At 37.7% G+C, this 14089-nt stretch overlaps 2 non-coding genes across 2 annotated transcripts; both read right to left on the reverse strand.

Moving 5' to 3' along the window:
- Positions 1-488: 488 nt before the first annotated feature.
- Positions 489-595, reverse strand: LOC121224771 (small nucleolar RNA R71). The gene has a single exon (XR_005922516.1). It is a non-coding gene; the product is annotated as a small nucleolar RNA R71 (small nucleolar RNA).
- Positions 596-5681: 5086 nt separating this feature from the next.
- LOC121224719 (small nucleolar RNA R71) lies at positions 5682-5788 on the reverse strand. Its single transcript, XR_005922464.1, has one exon. It is a non-coding gene; the product is annotated as a small nucleolar RNA R71 (small nucleolar RNA).
- Positions 5789-14089: the final 8301 nt, after the last annotated feature.

The following is a 14089-nucleotide window of genomic DNA, read 5'->3' on the forward strand; positions in this document are numbered from 1 at the left end:
TACTCCCTGTAGACCCTGAGATTGAATGAACTTTGACAAGCAAGTCAGAGAAGGACTGAAGAGATGAACTTCAAAAATCTGAATCAAGGAAACAGAGCAAACCTTACTCAAAATCCTATCCTTATTGCTGATGATAAGGATATAGGTTTGAGACAATATGTCGTACCAGTATTTCATGATCTTAATCCGGGTATTAGGAGACCCAAAATTGAGGCACAACAGTTCGAGTTAAAGCCAGTCATGTTCCTGATGCTTCAGACAGTGGGCCAATTCAGTGGAATGTCTACCGAAGATCGTTTATGGAGGTGAGCGATTCTTTCAAGTTAGCCGGAGTACACGAAGATGCATTACGATTAAAGCTGTTCCCATATTCACTAAGGGATAGAGCTCAAGCTTGGTTGAACTCATTACCACCAAACTCAATTTCAACATGGTAAGAGTTAGCAGAAAAATTCCTTATGAAGTATTTCCCGCCTAGCAAGCATGCTAAGTTGAGGAACGAGATCACTGCTTTCCAACAAATGGGTGATGAGTCATTGTATGAGGCATTGGAAAGGTACAAAGAATTATTACGAAAGTGCCCTCATCACGGAATCCCACATTGCATACAACTTAAGACATTTTATAATGGTCTCAATGCTCACACGTGGATGGTAGTGGAAACTTCTGCTAATGGTGCTCTCCTTTCTAAGTCTTATAATGAGGCTTATGAAATCATTGAGAGGATTGCCAGCAACAATTATCAATGGTCAACCAATCGAGCAGTGTCAGGAAGATGAGTCACTGGAATACATGAAGTAGACGCTCTTACTTCACTCGCTTCTCAAGTATCGTCAACATCTTCAATGTTAAAAAATCTTACTACTAATGGGTGTAATAGTTTTGCAGCACAGCCACTGAATCAATTTGAAAATGTAGCCTGTGTTTACTGTGGGGAAGGACATTTTTTCGAAGAATGTCCATCGAACCCAGAACCTGTGTATTACATGGGTAACAAGAACGAAAATCGATGAAGACAATGGCTACAATCCAATTTCTATAACCTATCATGGAGAAACCACCCGAATTTTTCCTGGAGTAACCAAGGGGCAGGAACCAGTAACAATTATGTCCAACCTAGATTGACCCAGCCACCTAGTTTTTCCCAACAAGCTTAGAAACCAACCCAAGCTGAACCATCCAATAGCCTAGAGAATCTATTGAAGGCATACATGGCGAAAAATGATGTCTCTCTAAGGAATTTGTAGAATCAAGTGGGCCAGCTTGCAACTAAACTTAGAAACTGACCACAAGGTGCTTTACCTAGTGATAAAAAGAATCCGAAGAATCTAGGGAAGGAGCATTGTAAATCGTTAACATTGAGGAGCAGAAAGACTTTAGCCCAATTCCTTCGAAGTTGAGAAGGAGCCACCTGACGCTCAAGACTAAGAGGAAGTTCAACTGAGTGTTGAAATTCCAGTTTCACCAGAAATTAAATCTGTAAAATCTGACAAGGTAACTTTTAAACCAGCTAATTCTGATCAACTAATAACTCCATTCGATGCAAAATTGCCACAGAAAATGAATCAACCAGTTCCAGTAAAGAAACCTCCACCACCCTACCCTCAAAGACTTCAGAAGCAGAAGCAGGAAATTCAAATTCAAGAAGTTCCTAGACGTACTCAAGCAATTTCATATCAACATCCCATTGGTTGAAGCACTTGAACAAATGCCAAACTACGTCAAATTCATGAAGGATATCCTGTCTAAAAAACGAAGGCTTCGAGAATTTGAGACGGTAGCCCTAACAAAGGAATGCAGTGCATATCTTCAAGACAAACTACCCCCAAAATTAAAGGATCCTGGATGTTTTACAATACCTTACAATATTGGAGCAACATATTGTGGTAAGGCACTATGTGACTTGGGTGGGAGTATCAATTTGATGCCCATGTCAATATTTAGAAAGATGGGGATAGGTGAAGTTAGACCTACTTCGGTTACACTTCAATTAGCAGATCAATCCTTAGCACATCCAGAAGGAAAAATCGAGGACGTATTGGTATGTGTAAACAAATTTATCTTTCCTACTGACTTTGTGATTCTAAACTTTGAAGTAGACAAAGAGGTGCCAATCATCCTAGGAAGACCATACTTAGCAACCGGAAGGACCCTTATTGATGTGCAGAAGGGCTAGCTTACTATGTGTGTTTAGGATGATCAGATAACATTTAACATTTTTAAGCCCATGCGATTTCCTGACACAATTGATGATTGTTTTGCAGTGTCTGATTTAGAGGATTTAATCATGGAGAAAGAACTCAATTATCTTGAGGACCCATTGGAACAAATTTTGACATCAGATCCTCTAAATGATGAAGAGGAGGATGAATACTTAGCTTTGTTAGAAGCTAATCAAAAGGGATTTAATCCTCAATCCTGCTTTGAATCTTTGGAGTTAGAGAAAAGGGATTATGCCCAACTAAAAGCGTCAATTGAGGAGCCACCTAAATTAGAACTGAAGATACTTCCCTCACATTTGAAATATGTTTATTTAGGTAACTCTTCTACACTGCCTATGATTGTTTCAGCAAAATTAACTACTGAGCAAGAAGAGAAACTCATCCTGGTATTAAAACAATTCAAGAAGCCTATCGGATGGATCATAGCCGATATTCATGGAATTAGTCCATCTGTATGCATGCACAAGATTATCTTAGAAGATGGCGAAAAAGGGACGATTGATGGACAATGAAGACTGAACCCCATCATGAAGGACGCGATCAAGAAAAAAAATCATCAAGTGGTTAGATGCGGGCATAATTTACCCCATCTCAGATAGTTCATGGGTAAGTCTGGTCCAGTGCCTACCAAAGAAAGGAGGTATCACGATCATTGAAAATGAGAATAACGAGTTGATACCGACTAGAATGGTTACGGGATGGAGAATTTGCATCGATTATCGGAAGCTGAACAAGGCAACTAGGAAAGATCACTTTCCTTTGACATTTTTGGACCAGATGCTGGATAGACTCGCAGGGCGAGACTATTACTATTTTTTCAATGGATACTCAGGGTATAATCAGATTATAGTAGCACTGAAAGATCAGCACAAGACAATATTCACTTGCTCGTACGATACATTTGCATTTAGGCGCATGCCATTTGGTTTATTCTAAACTGAAAAATATATAGGATTTTTCCTATATAATTCATCACCTTTTTACTTAAATTTGTTGTTAAAACCAAGTAATTGTTTAATAAATTAATGAAATATGTGAAAATATGAAATTAGGACATAGAAATTATTAAAATGTGATTTTATACTTTATTATATAGTTTTCATGCATAAAATGGCTTATTTTATATTAATTTGAGCATATTATATTTTTAAGCTATAAAGTGGGCCATACATGATTAAATTAAATAATAAAATATAAAGTTATATTTAATAATTCATTTTTAATATTTCATTAAGAAATTGGGTTTTAATTAATTAAGTAAATTGATTAATTAAAGTGGTTGAATTATATTATTTGGTCATCTAAACTATCTACTATTTTTGGACAGGTCTAAGAGTTTTATTCTAATTGCAAAACCATCCAAATTGGGGACCAAGTCAACCCAATTTTCAACTACACTTGGATGTCATAAACCATTTTTTGGTTTAATTATACAAATTCCTTGAAGAGTTAAAGAAATTGGAGATTTTCTCGAAGATTTGCTAATGATCGAGTCTTAATCCTGAGGTTTTGTGACACTCAAATTGACCAAAAATCAAGGAAAAATCAGCCACCTTTCCTCAATTCATGGCCGGCCACTCTTGGAGGAAGTTTCAAAGGATGGACACTCCTATTTTTAGCAAACTAACTCCCTTGCCTTACCTATAAGTAAGAGTTCATTTCTCACTTTTTCAATCATCCCTCATCCCATCATCTCTCACTCATTCATCGTTCTCTCAACTCTTTTAGCTATCTTTCCCCTTCATCATCCTTGCATAAGGATTTTAGCAATTAAGCCTCTTAAAGAACCATTTGTCAGCCACCTTGGAGAGCCATCAGCAAAGGAGCAAAGCAAAGAAGCGAAGGAGCCTCGTCAGTCTGAGTCTTGGGTGACAGCCACTCTAAATTGGGTTTAATCTTTATTTTCTTTAATTTAATATAAATATGTTTGCTATGTGTTCTTTGTTATTGTTTACAACAATGATAGCTTATTTTTATTTAAGCTAGGATGATTATTTCGATTAAATAATATTTATTTGATTCATGCTTATAATGTTTGTGCCTCAATCGATCGTGTTTTCAATTAAAATCAAGTTTGTATTTCGTTCATACGTGATTGAAATACACATGAATTACCTAAATGATCCTAACCAGACGATGACTAAAGGACGCATAATTGAAATGTGCAAGCTCAATTTAGATCCTAACCCGATTAAATTGTAGGTTGCATAACAACTCTAACCAAGCTCTGTTATCTGCATTGTTTTTAGATTTGTGTGATTAAATTGTTTCAAACCTAACACGTCCCTGTTACCTCACACGAATGCTAAGAATCCCTTAGTAAATAAGGATCAATAAAATGCGTATATAGTAAGTAAAGGATTTCGAAAGGACTTAATGTGGTTTCCAAACTCATGAAAGATCGAGTTGCCATGGAATGTTTTTCTGAATGTTATTAAGCATGTTGATAATAAATTGAGTTTAATTAAAGTAATTGTCCTAGTTTATTTATGTTATAATTGTTGCAAATTGTGTTTAATTTTACTAAAATCTATTTCATTCATATAGTTTGCATACTTAGGATAATTTGCATTAGGGATCATTACATTTAGTTTAATATATTTTAATCACCACTTCTCAACTATATTGTATTTTTTATTTACCAAATTGTTAATATAATTTTACAAATTAAGTGACTTAGCACAAATACAATCCCTGTGAAGACGATAACTCGATACTTACTTATTACGTGATAACGACTGTGTACACTTGCACAAACCCCAGTGTTACAAGTTTTTGGCGCCGTTGCCGAGGATTGTCAACAGTTGCCATAGTCATTTTTTTCGTGAAATTATTTATTTTCAATTTAATTTATTCCTAACATTATTAACTTATTCTTTTTATTTTTTGTGATTTTCTCAGGTGTTTATGAGCATAGATCGAATTATCGATTTACTCCTTATAGACCCTAAAATTAAGAAAACTTTCAGAAAAAGAAGACGTGAACGAACAGCTCAAAGACAAGTCGAGATGGACCTTGGAAAACAGAATCAAGACCAAGGTAATGAAGTCGATCGTGTACGAAATCCTATCCTCATTGTCGATGATAGGGATCGATGCATCATCCAATATGCTGTGCCACTTTTCAGTGAGCTAAACCCAAGAATTAGAAGGCCAGATATTGAGGCAACCCAATTTGAATTGAAACCAGTGATGTTTCAAATGCTACAAACGGTGGGCCAATTTAGTGGTATACCCACTGAAGATCCACATCTCCACCTTCGATTGTTTATAGAGGTGAGTGATTCATTCAAGATAGCCGGTGTGACTAAAGATGCACTGAGGTTGAAGTTGTTTCTGTACTCGTTGCAAGATCGAGCATGAGCATGGCTCAATTTATTGCCACCAAGTTCCATATCTACATGGCAAGAATTAGCGGAGAGTTTTTTGGTTAAGTATTTCCCACCCAGCAAAAATGCTAAGTTGAGGAACAAGATCACAACTTTCCAACAATTGGATGACGAGTCTTTGTATGAGGCTTGGGAGCGATTCAAGGAGTTACTTCTTAAGTGTCCTAATCATGGAATTCCCCATTGTATCCAGTTGGAGACATTCTATAATGGTCTCAATGCACATAAAATATTGATGGTAGATGCTTCCGTGAATGAGGCTTATGAGGTCATCGAGAGGATTACGAGTAATAACTATCAATGACCAACAAATCGAACAGCTTCAGGAAGACATGTAGCAGGAGTTCATGAAGTTGACTCTCTCACTTCGTTATCAGCTCAGGTATCGTCTATTTCCTCTATGTTAAAACATTTAGCTGCTAATAGTTCTAATAATTTTGTAGCTCAACCACCAAGTCCGTTTTAAGTAGTTTCCTGTGTGTACTATGGGGAAGGTCATTCTTTTGAGAATTGTCCATCAAATCCTGAGTTAGTTTACTATGTGGGGAACTAATATAAAAATAGGAATGGACAAGGACCCAAGTCCAACTTCTATAATCCTTCATGGCGTAATCATCCTAACTTTTCTTGGAGCAACCAAGGAAATGGACCAAACAACAACTTATTGCAGCAAAGACCCAACCAATCTCAAGGGTTTAATCAACAAGATCCAAAACCACCTCAAGCTGAGGCATCAAATAGTTTGGAGAACTTGTTGAAAGCGTACATGGAAAAGAATGACGCTTTGATCCAAATCCAAGCAGCAACACTAAAAACTTTGAAAAACCAAATGGGTCAATTGGCTACGAAGCTTCGTAATAGACCGCAAGGAACCTTGCCGAGTAATACTAAGAATCTAAGGAATTTGGGTAAAGAACATATCAAGGTAGTGGCATTGCGAAGTGGTAAGACTCTGGAACTCCGATTAATTGATGTCGGAGATGAGCATGTTGAAAAGGAGGGAAGTCAACCAAATGTTAAAGTTCCTAAACCAAAGGAATCAGAATCTGCAAAGTTTGACAAGGTAAACCCTGACTTAGTGAATTCAGATATTTTAACATCTTCTTTGGATGCAGATTTGCCTATTCAAAAAATTTGCACGGTTCAACCAAAAGTTCTATCACCTCCATATCCACAAAGATTGCAGCAAAACAAGTAGAAGCATGAGGTGCAATTCAAGAAGTTTTTGGATGTTCTAAAGTAGTTACACATCAATATTCTGTTAGTGGAGGCTTTAGAACAAATATCGAATTATGCAAAGTTTATGAAGGATATACTGTCCAAGAAGAAACGACTGAGTGAGTATGAGACTGTTGCTTTGACAAAGGAGTGCAGTGCGTTTCTGCAGAAAAAACTGCCACCGAAATTGAAAGACCCAGGAAGCTTTACAATACATTGTAACATTGGTGAATCATACTGTGGTAAATCTTTGTATGACTTAGGAGGGAGTATCAACTTGATGCCTAAGTCTATTTTCAAGATGTTAGGGATAGGTAAAGTAAGACCTACAGCTGTGACGCTTCAGCTAACGGATTGATCATTAGCATATCCCGAATAAAAGATCGAGGATGTTTTGGTAAGAGTCGATAAATTTATTTTTCCTACTGATTTCATTATTTTAGATTTTGAAGCAGATAAGGAAGTGCTAATCATCCTTGGGAGACTTTTCCTAGCCCCGGGGAGAATGTTAATTGATGTGAAGAAAGGCGAACTCACTATACGAGTTCAAGACGACCAGGTAACTTTTAACATTCCTAAAGCGATGAAATTTCCCGATCCAGCAGAGAAGTGTTCAGTTATGGAAGAGATAGAAACCTTGGTTTCTATGGAAAGCAATTTTGAGGAAGATCTATTGGAGAAAGCCTTAGATTTTGACCTTTTGGAGGGTGAAGAAGGTGAAGAAAACATGGCTTTGATGGAAGCCAATCCGAGAAATTTTATTCAATCCATACGGTTTGAACCGTTGGAGTTAGAAGTCAGAGAATTTGTGCAACCCAAGTTGTCAATTGAAGAACCACCTAAACTCGAACTAAAGGTACTTCCTTCCCATTTGAAATACGTTTATTTAGGTGACTATTCTACTTTTTGCCTATGATTATTTCAGCAGAACTAACGAAAGATCAGGAGAAATAACTGATTGTTGTTTTAAAGAGATTTAAGAAAGCAATTGGTTGGACCATAGCTGACATTCGAGGTATAAACTCTTCTTTTTGCATGCATAAAATCATTTTAGAAGAAGGTGAATGAACTCGAATTGATGGGCTAGGGAGGCTCAATCCTATTATGAAAAAAGTTGTGAGAAAGGAAGTGATCAAATGGTTAGATACAAGAATCATCTATCCTATTTCAGATAGTTCGTGCGTAAGCCCGATGCAGTGTGTGCCGAAGAAAGGTGGAATCATGATTGTTGAAAATGAGCGCAACGAATTAAGTCCAAAAAGAACTGTTACTGGTTGGAGAATCTGTATTAACTACAGAAAGCTGAATAAAGCCACTCGGAAGGATCATTTTTCGTTACCTTTTATGGATCAGATGTTAGATTGACTGGCACGTAATGAATTCTATTATGTTTTAGATGGCTATTCGAGATATAACCAAATAGTTGTAGCCCCGGAGGACCAACATAAAACAACCTTTACTTATCTATACGGTACGTTTGCTTTTAGGCGAATGCATTTTGGTTTATGCAATGCACCTACAACTTTTCCACGATGCATAATGGCAATATTTACTAATATGGTTGAAAATTTTGTTGAGGTTTTCATGGATGATTTTTCTGTTTCTGGTAACACTTATGATATATGTTTGAGTAATTTGGCTAAGGTACTGAAGAGATGTGAAGAAACGAATCTTGTCCTTAACTAGGAGAAATTCCATTTTATGGTTAAGGAAGGGATTGTCTTAGGGCATAGAATTTCAAAGAAAGGAATTGAAGTCGACAAAGCAAAGGTGGACATAATTGAAAGATTACCGGCCCTAATTTGTAACACCCCGAACCCGAGACCGACACCGGAGTCGAACACGAGGTGTTAGCAGACTTTAAACCCTTTATAAAAATATTTCTCAGCACTGCCAATCTGCGTACTAGTCGCTTTAAAAATCATATCTTGAGTTTCACAACTTGAAAATCAGTTTTGTGATTTTTCCCTGAAACTAGACTCATATGCCCATCTACATATTGTTTTCCAGAATTTTTGGTCGGGCCAATTAGTACAGTTTATTAGTCAAATTCTCCCATGTTACAGGGATCGACTTCACTGACCTTTGCGCATTACGACCTAGATATCTCCCTCCACAGAGCTTCAATACTGATGCCGTTTGTTTATATAGAAACTAGACTCAGAGAGGAATCTATCCATATATGGTATGACTCCTAATTGTCTCTGGTTAATTTATAATGAATTTCCAAAGTCGGAACAGGGAATCCAGAAACCGTTCTGGCCCTGTCTCACGAGAACCTAAATATCTCTTAACATACTGTCCATATGATCTTTTCGTTGCTTCTATATGAAAATAGACTCATCGAGCTTCGAATACATAATTTATTCATCAATTAATCCCACTCCTACTATTTTTAGTGATTTTTCAATCTCACGTCACTGCTGCTGCCAGCATCTGTTATGAAAGCAACTATGCCCATTTCGTGATTTCTCCTTGATCTAACTAGTAATTCGTCATACATATCACAAATTATGATCATGACTAGCCATGCCAAAGGCTAATCATTGTCAAACATCCCCCTACTACACTATTTCCATATCATGAATTTTAACACCAAAATAATCAACCATGATATATGGCATAAAAAGGTCGAATTATCAAGATTTACGACCTAACGTTATGAAACCAAACCCAACCGAATATTTATGCCATTTTCGCATGGCTAAAATTTTACATACCAAAGTTCAAACACAACATAATAGCCTATACATGCCGAAATGTTCTCCTAAGCCGACTAAGAAGAAAGTACCAAAACTTGCTAGCCGGTGTGATGACTTCGACGATGGCACGATCACGCAAAAGGAGACGAGTCCAAGAAACCTAGAATAGGTGACAAGCAAACACCGAATGAGTATATAACTCAGTAAGCCATAAGCATTCCACAACCATCCATTAATAAAATTATCACAACAGGAAACAATGAAATGAGGTTAAGTACTCCATCCATACCAAACTATACCATAGTTCCTTAAACCCTATAGTTCAATCTCATACCAAGTCCTACATTGGCCTTTCATACATCATTTTATTTTCGTTATAATCATACAATTAAACGAACTTTCACCTATTCCACAATGAACCTTATGTACGTGACTTCAACTATAATCGTCACATAGGTTCAAAACTTACCAAGCTCAACTCCAAATGTAAACATAGCGCCTATTAGCCATGAACTCAAGGTACTTACCTTTTCCGCTGTCCAAAATTGACTCGGTAAAGTCGCACCCTTCATGTAAATAATTTATAGAAAATATATATTGGGTTCGCACACATAGTGCTTAATAATCAACCGCGCACACTTAGTGCCATGTACTTTAAACTCACACACTTAGTGCCATGCATTTCAAGTTCGCACACTTACCTTTTCCGCTGTCCAAAATCGACTCGGTAAAGTCGCACCCTTAATGTAAATAATTTATAGAAAATATATATTGGGTTCGCACACATAGTGCTTAATAATCAACCGCGCGCACTTAGTGCCATGTACTTTAAACTCACACACTTAGTGCTGTACAATTTAAACCCGCACACTTAGTGCCAATCTCATGACCGTGAACACTTATTGCCCGCACACTTAGTGCCGAAAACCAGCCACTCAATAGGCTTCACTTCCTTTTTACATTCGACAAATTTCATCTCTACTTACATATTCATTTGTATACATTTCATCTCATTAAACACAATGGTGTAGGTATTACGATCCTTTAATCAATACCAAAGATATGCTTAATGACTTACTTGTGTTGGGTAAGATGGTTCCAACTCGGCTACTCGATGATCTTTTCTTTGCCTTTGCTCGATTCTCCTCCTTTAACTCCTTGAGCTTAATCAATAAATCAACTAGTTTAACCGCCTTGCTAAATATTTACAATCCAATTACACATGCATATGTATGTTAGTATATTCGGCAATCACCCTTACTAATCACCCACTTGATCAATTATAGAGAATCAAAGTTAATATCACAATGTGTACCCTATATGGCCCATTATACATAATCAATTTTAACATCATCTATATATTTACTCATATGGCCGAATATACCTAATCATACATACACCTAACCAAAAAAATAATTTCTAAAATCTTTATATCATTTATACACTAGTAAAGCATCCTCTCCCTTTCCATCAATTTAGCACATGCATTACTCATTAACCTACAAAAATTATATTCGGCCTTAGCACACAACTTGCTAGCTGATTCTTCCCCATCTAGCAACCAATGCACATATGTGCTCACTCAAAAATGCTAAAAAAAAAGAGATTCAAGAATCATCAATCCACCATCACATGCATGATTAACAAGCTTCATATTTAGCATGCAATGGCATTAACACAAACTCCACCTAGGCCGAATCTTAACTCATCTTCATGCCTCATCACCACAACATCAAACATCAAAATACCAACCAAGAATGTAACATGCATGGCCGAATATCATCTCCATCATTTAACAAAGTTTGAACCATGGCTAGGTAGATTTCAAACTTACAACTTAAAATATACATGAATCTCAAAGAATAATATCAAACATACCTCAATCTAGTTACATGCATGGCCAAACTTCCTCCTAATTCTCTTCCAAACCAAACATGAAGCAAGAACTCCTTCCTCCTCCCTTAGAATTTTCGGTCAAAAGAGGATGAAAAAGGATGAACAAAATTTTTCTTTTCCTTTCTTTAGCTCACGGCAATGGGGGGGAACAACCACTCATTTTTTTGTTTTTCCTTTCTTTATTACCCATATTCCTTATTTTATTTTTTTTCCTACATACCTCACTAGGCCAACATGTTCCCAACATGTTTCCACCCATAGCATGGCCAACCACTAGCTCAAATTTTGGGTAATTTGACATGCAAACCCATCATTTTCACAACATGCATTAATAGACCATTTTAAATTAGCCTATCATATTTTCACCATGTCTCATATCGATCCCTATTTAATAATTTCTCATGCAATTGGCAAAATTGGAGAATGAAACTTCCACATACTCATGTACACACATAATAAGCATAGAATATGGAAATTAATTATTTTTATGACTCGGTTTTGTGGTCCCAAAACCACTTCCGACTAGGGTCAATTTTGGGCTGTTACAACTCTCCCCCACTTAAGAAATTTTCGTCCCCGAAAATCTTACCGGTAAATAGGTTTGGGTATCGTTCTTTCATCGAGCTCTCGGTTTCCCAAGTAGCTTCCTCGATCCCATGTTTGAGCCATAACACCTTCACTAACGGAACCCTTTTGTTTCGCAACTCCTTCACTTCACGAGCTAGGATACGTATTGGTTCTTCTTCATAACTCATATCGGCTTGAATTTCAACCTCTGATGGGCTAATTATATGCGATGGATCAGATCGATAGCGTCGAAGCATCGAAACATGAAAGACGTCGTGAATCTTTTCAAGCTCAGGGGGCAAAATCAATCTATACGCAACCGGACCAACTCGTTTGGAGATTTCGTACGGCCCAATGAATCTCGGGCTCAACTTGCCCTTACGGCCAAACCTGAGTACCTTTTTCCAAGGCGAAACTTTAAGGAACACTTTATCTCCCACCTGATATTCAATGTCTTTTCGTTTCAAGTCCGCATACGATTTCTGACGATCTGTGGCTGCCTTCAGACTTTCATGGATTACCTTTACTTTCTGTTCGGCATCTTTAATCAAATCAACTCCGAAAATTTTACTTTCACCGAGCTCGGTCCAAAGCAATGGTGTACGGCATTTACGACCGTACAAAGCCTCGTAAGGTGCCATCTTAATACTTATTTGAAAACTATTGTTGTAAGCGAATTCCATCAAAGGTACATACCGTTCCCATGAACCACTAAACTCAAGGATGCAGCATCTCAGCATATCCTCGAGTATCTGAATTATCCGCTCGGATTGACCATCGGTTTGGGGATGAAAAGCGGTGCTAAAATGCAGCTTGGTACCCAAAGCTTCTTGCAATTTCTTCCAAAATCGCAAGGTGAATCTCGGATCTCTATCCGACACGATAGAAATAGGTACTCCATGTAATCTCACAATCTGAGAAACATACAATTCGGCTAGTTTATCCAATGAAAAATCTGTACGCACGGGGATAAAGTGAGTCGACTTAGTCAGTCTATCAACAACAACCCAAATCGCATCCTTCTTACTTGTTGACAATGGTAGTCCGGACACAAAGTCCATTGTGACTCGATCCCATTTCCACTCGGGTATCATGATCGGCTGAAGTAATCTTGAAGGCACTTGATGTTCCGCTTTCACTTGTTGACATATTAAACATCTCGAAACAAAGTCGGAGATGTCCCGTTTCATACCATGCCACCAAAACCGTCGTTTCAAATCGTTGTACATTTTCGTACTCCCCGGGTGAATTGACATTCGGCTACAATGAGCTTCGTTCAGAATCATCGAAATGAGTTCTGAATTTCTTGGAACACACAACCGACTTCTGAACCTCAAACAATCGTCATCATCAATTTGAAATTCGGATTCCATATTCGGAATACATTCAGCCCGTTTTGCAACCAATTCATCGTCGACTTTCTGAGCTTCACGAATTTGATGAATCAATGATGGTTTGGCCTTTAATTCAGCTACTAACACATTGTCGGGTAGAACAGACAAGTGCACATTCATCGCTCGTAAAGCAAACAGCGATTTCCGGCTTAAGGCGTCCGCAACCACATTAGCCTTTCCTGGGTGGTAATCAATGACAAGCTCGTAATCTTTCAACAACTCAAGCCAACGTCTTTGTCGCAGATTTAAGTCTCTTTGAGTCATCAAATATTTGAGACTTTTGTGATCCGAAGATACATGGCACTTTTCGCCAAACAAGTAATGTCGCCATATTTTCAAAGCGAATACGATGGCGGCTAGTTCGAGATCATGGGTTGGATAATTTCTCTCGTGTGGCTTCAATTGTCTCGACGCATAGGCCACAACTCGGCCTTCTTGCATCAATACGCAACCCAACCCGAGTAGGGATGCGTCACTATAAATGACAAACTCTTTGCCTGATTCGGGTTGCACTAAAATTGGAGCTTCAGTCAAATGAGTTTTTAGTTGATCGAAGCCTTTCTGACATTTCTCCGTCCATTCGAACTTAGCATCCTTTTGAAGTAGCTTCGTCATTGGTGTGGCTATCATCGAGAAACCTTTGACAAATCGTCGGTAATAACCGGCGAGTCCCAAAAAGCTCCGAACCTCAGTAATATTTC

The sequence above is a fragment of the Gossypium hirsutum genome, chromosome D12 (genome assembly GCF_007990345.1).
Source record: "Gossypium hirsutum isolate 1008001.06 chromosome D12, Gossypium_hirsutum_v2.1, whole genome shotgun sequence".
Lineage (NCBI taxonomy): Eukaryota > Viridiplantae > Streptophyta > Magnoliopsida > Malvales > Malvaceae > Gossypium > Gossypium hirsutum.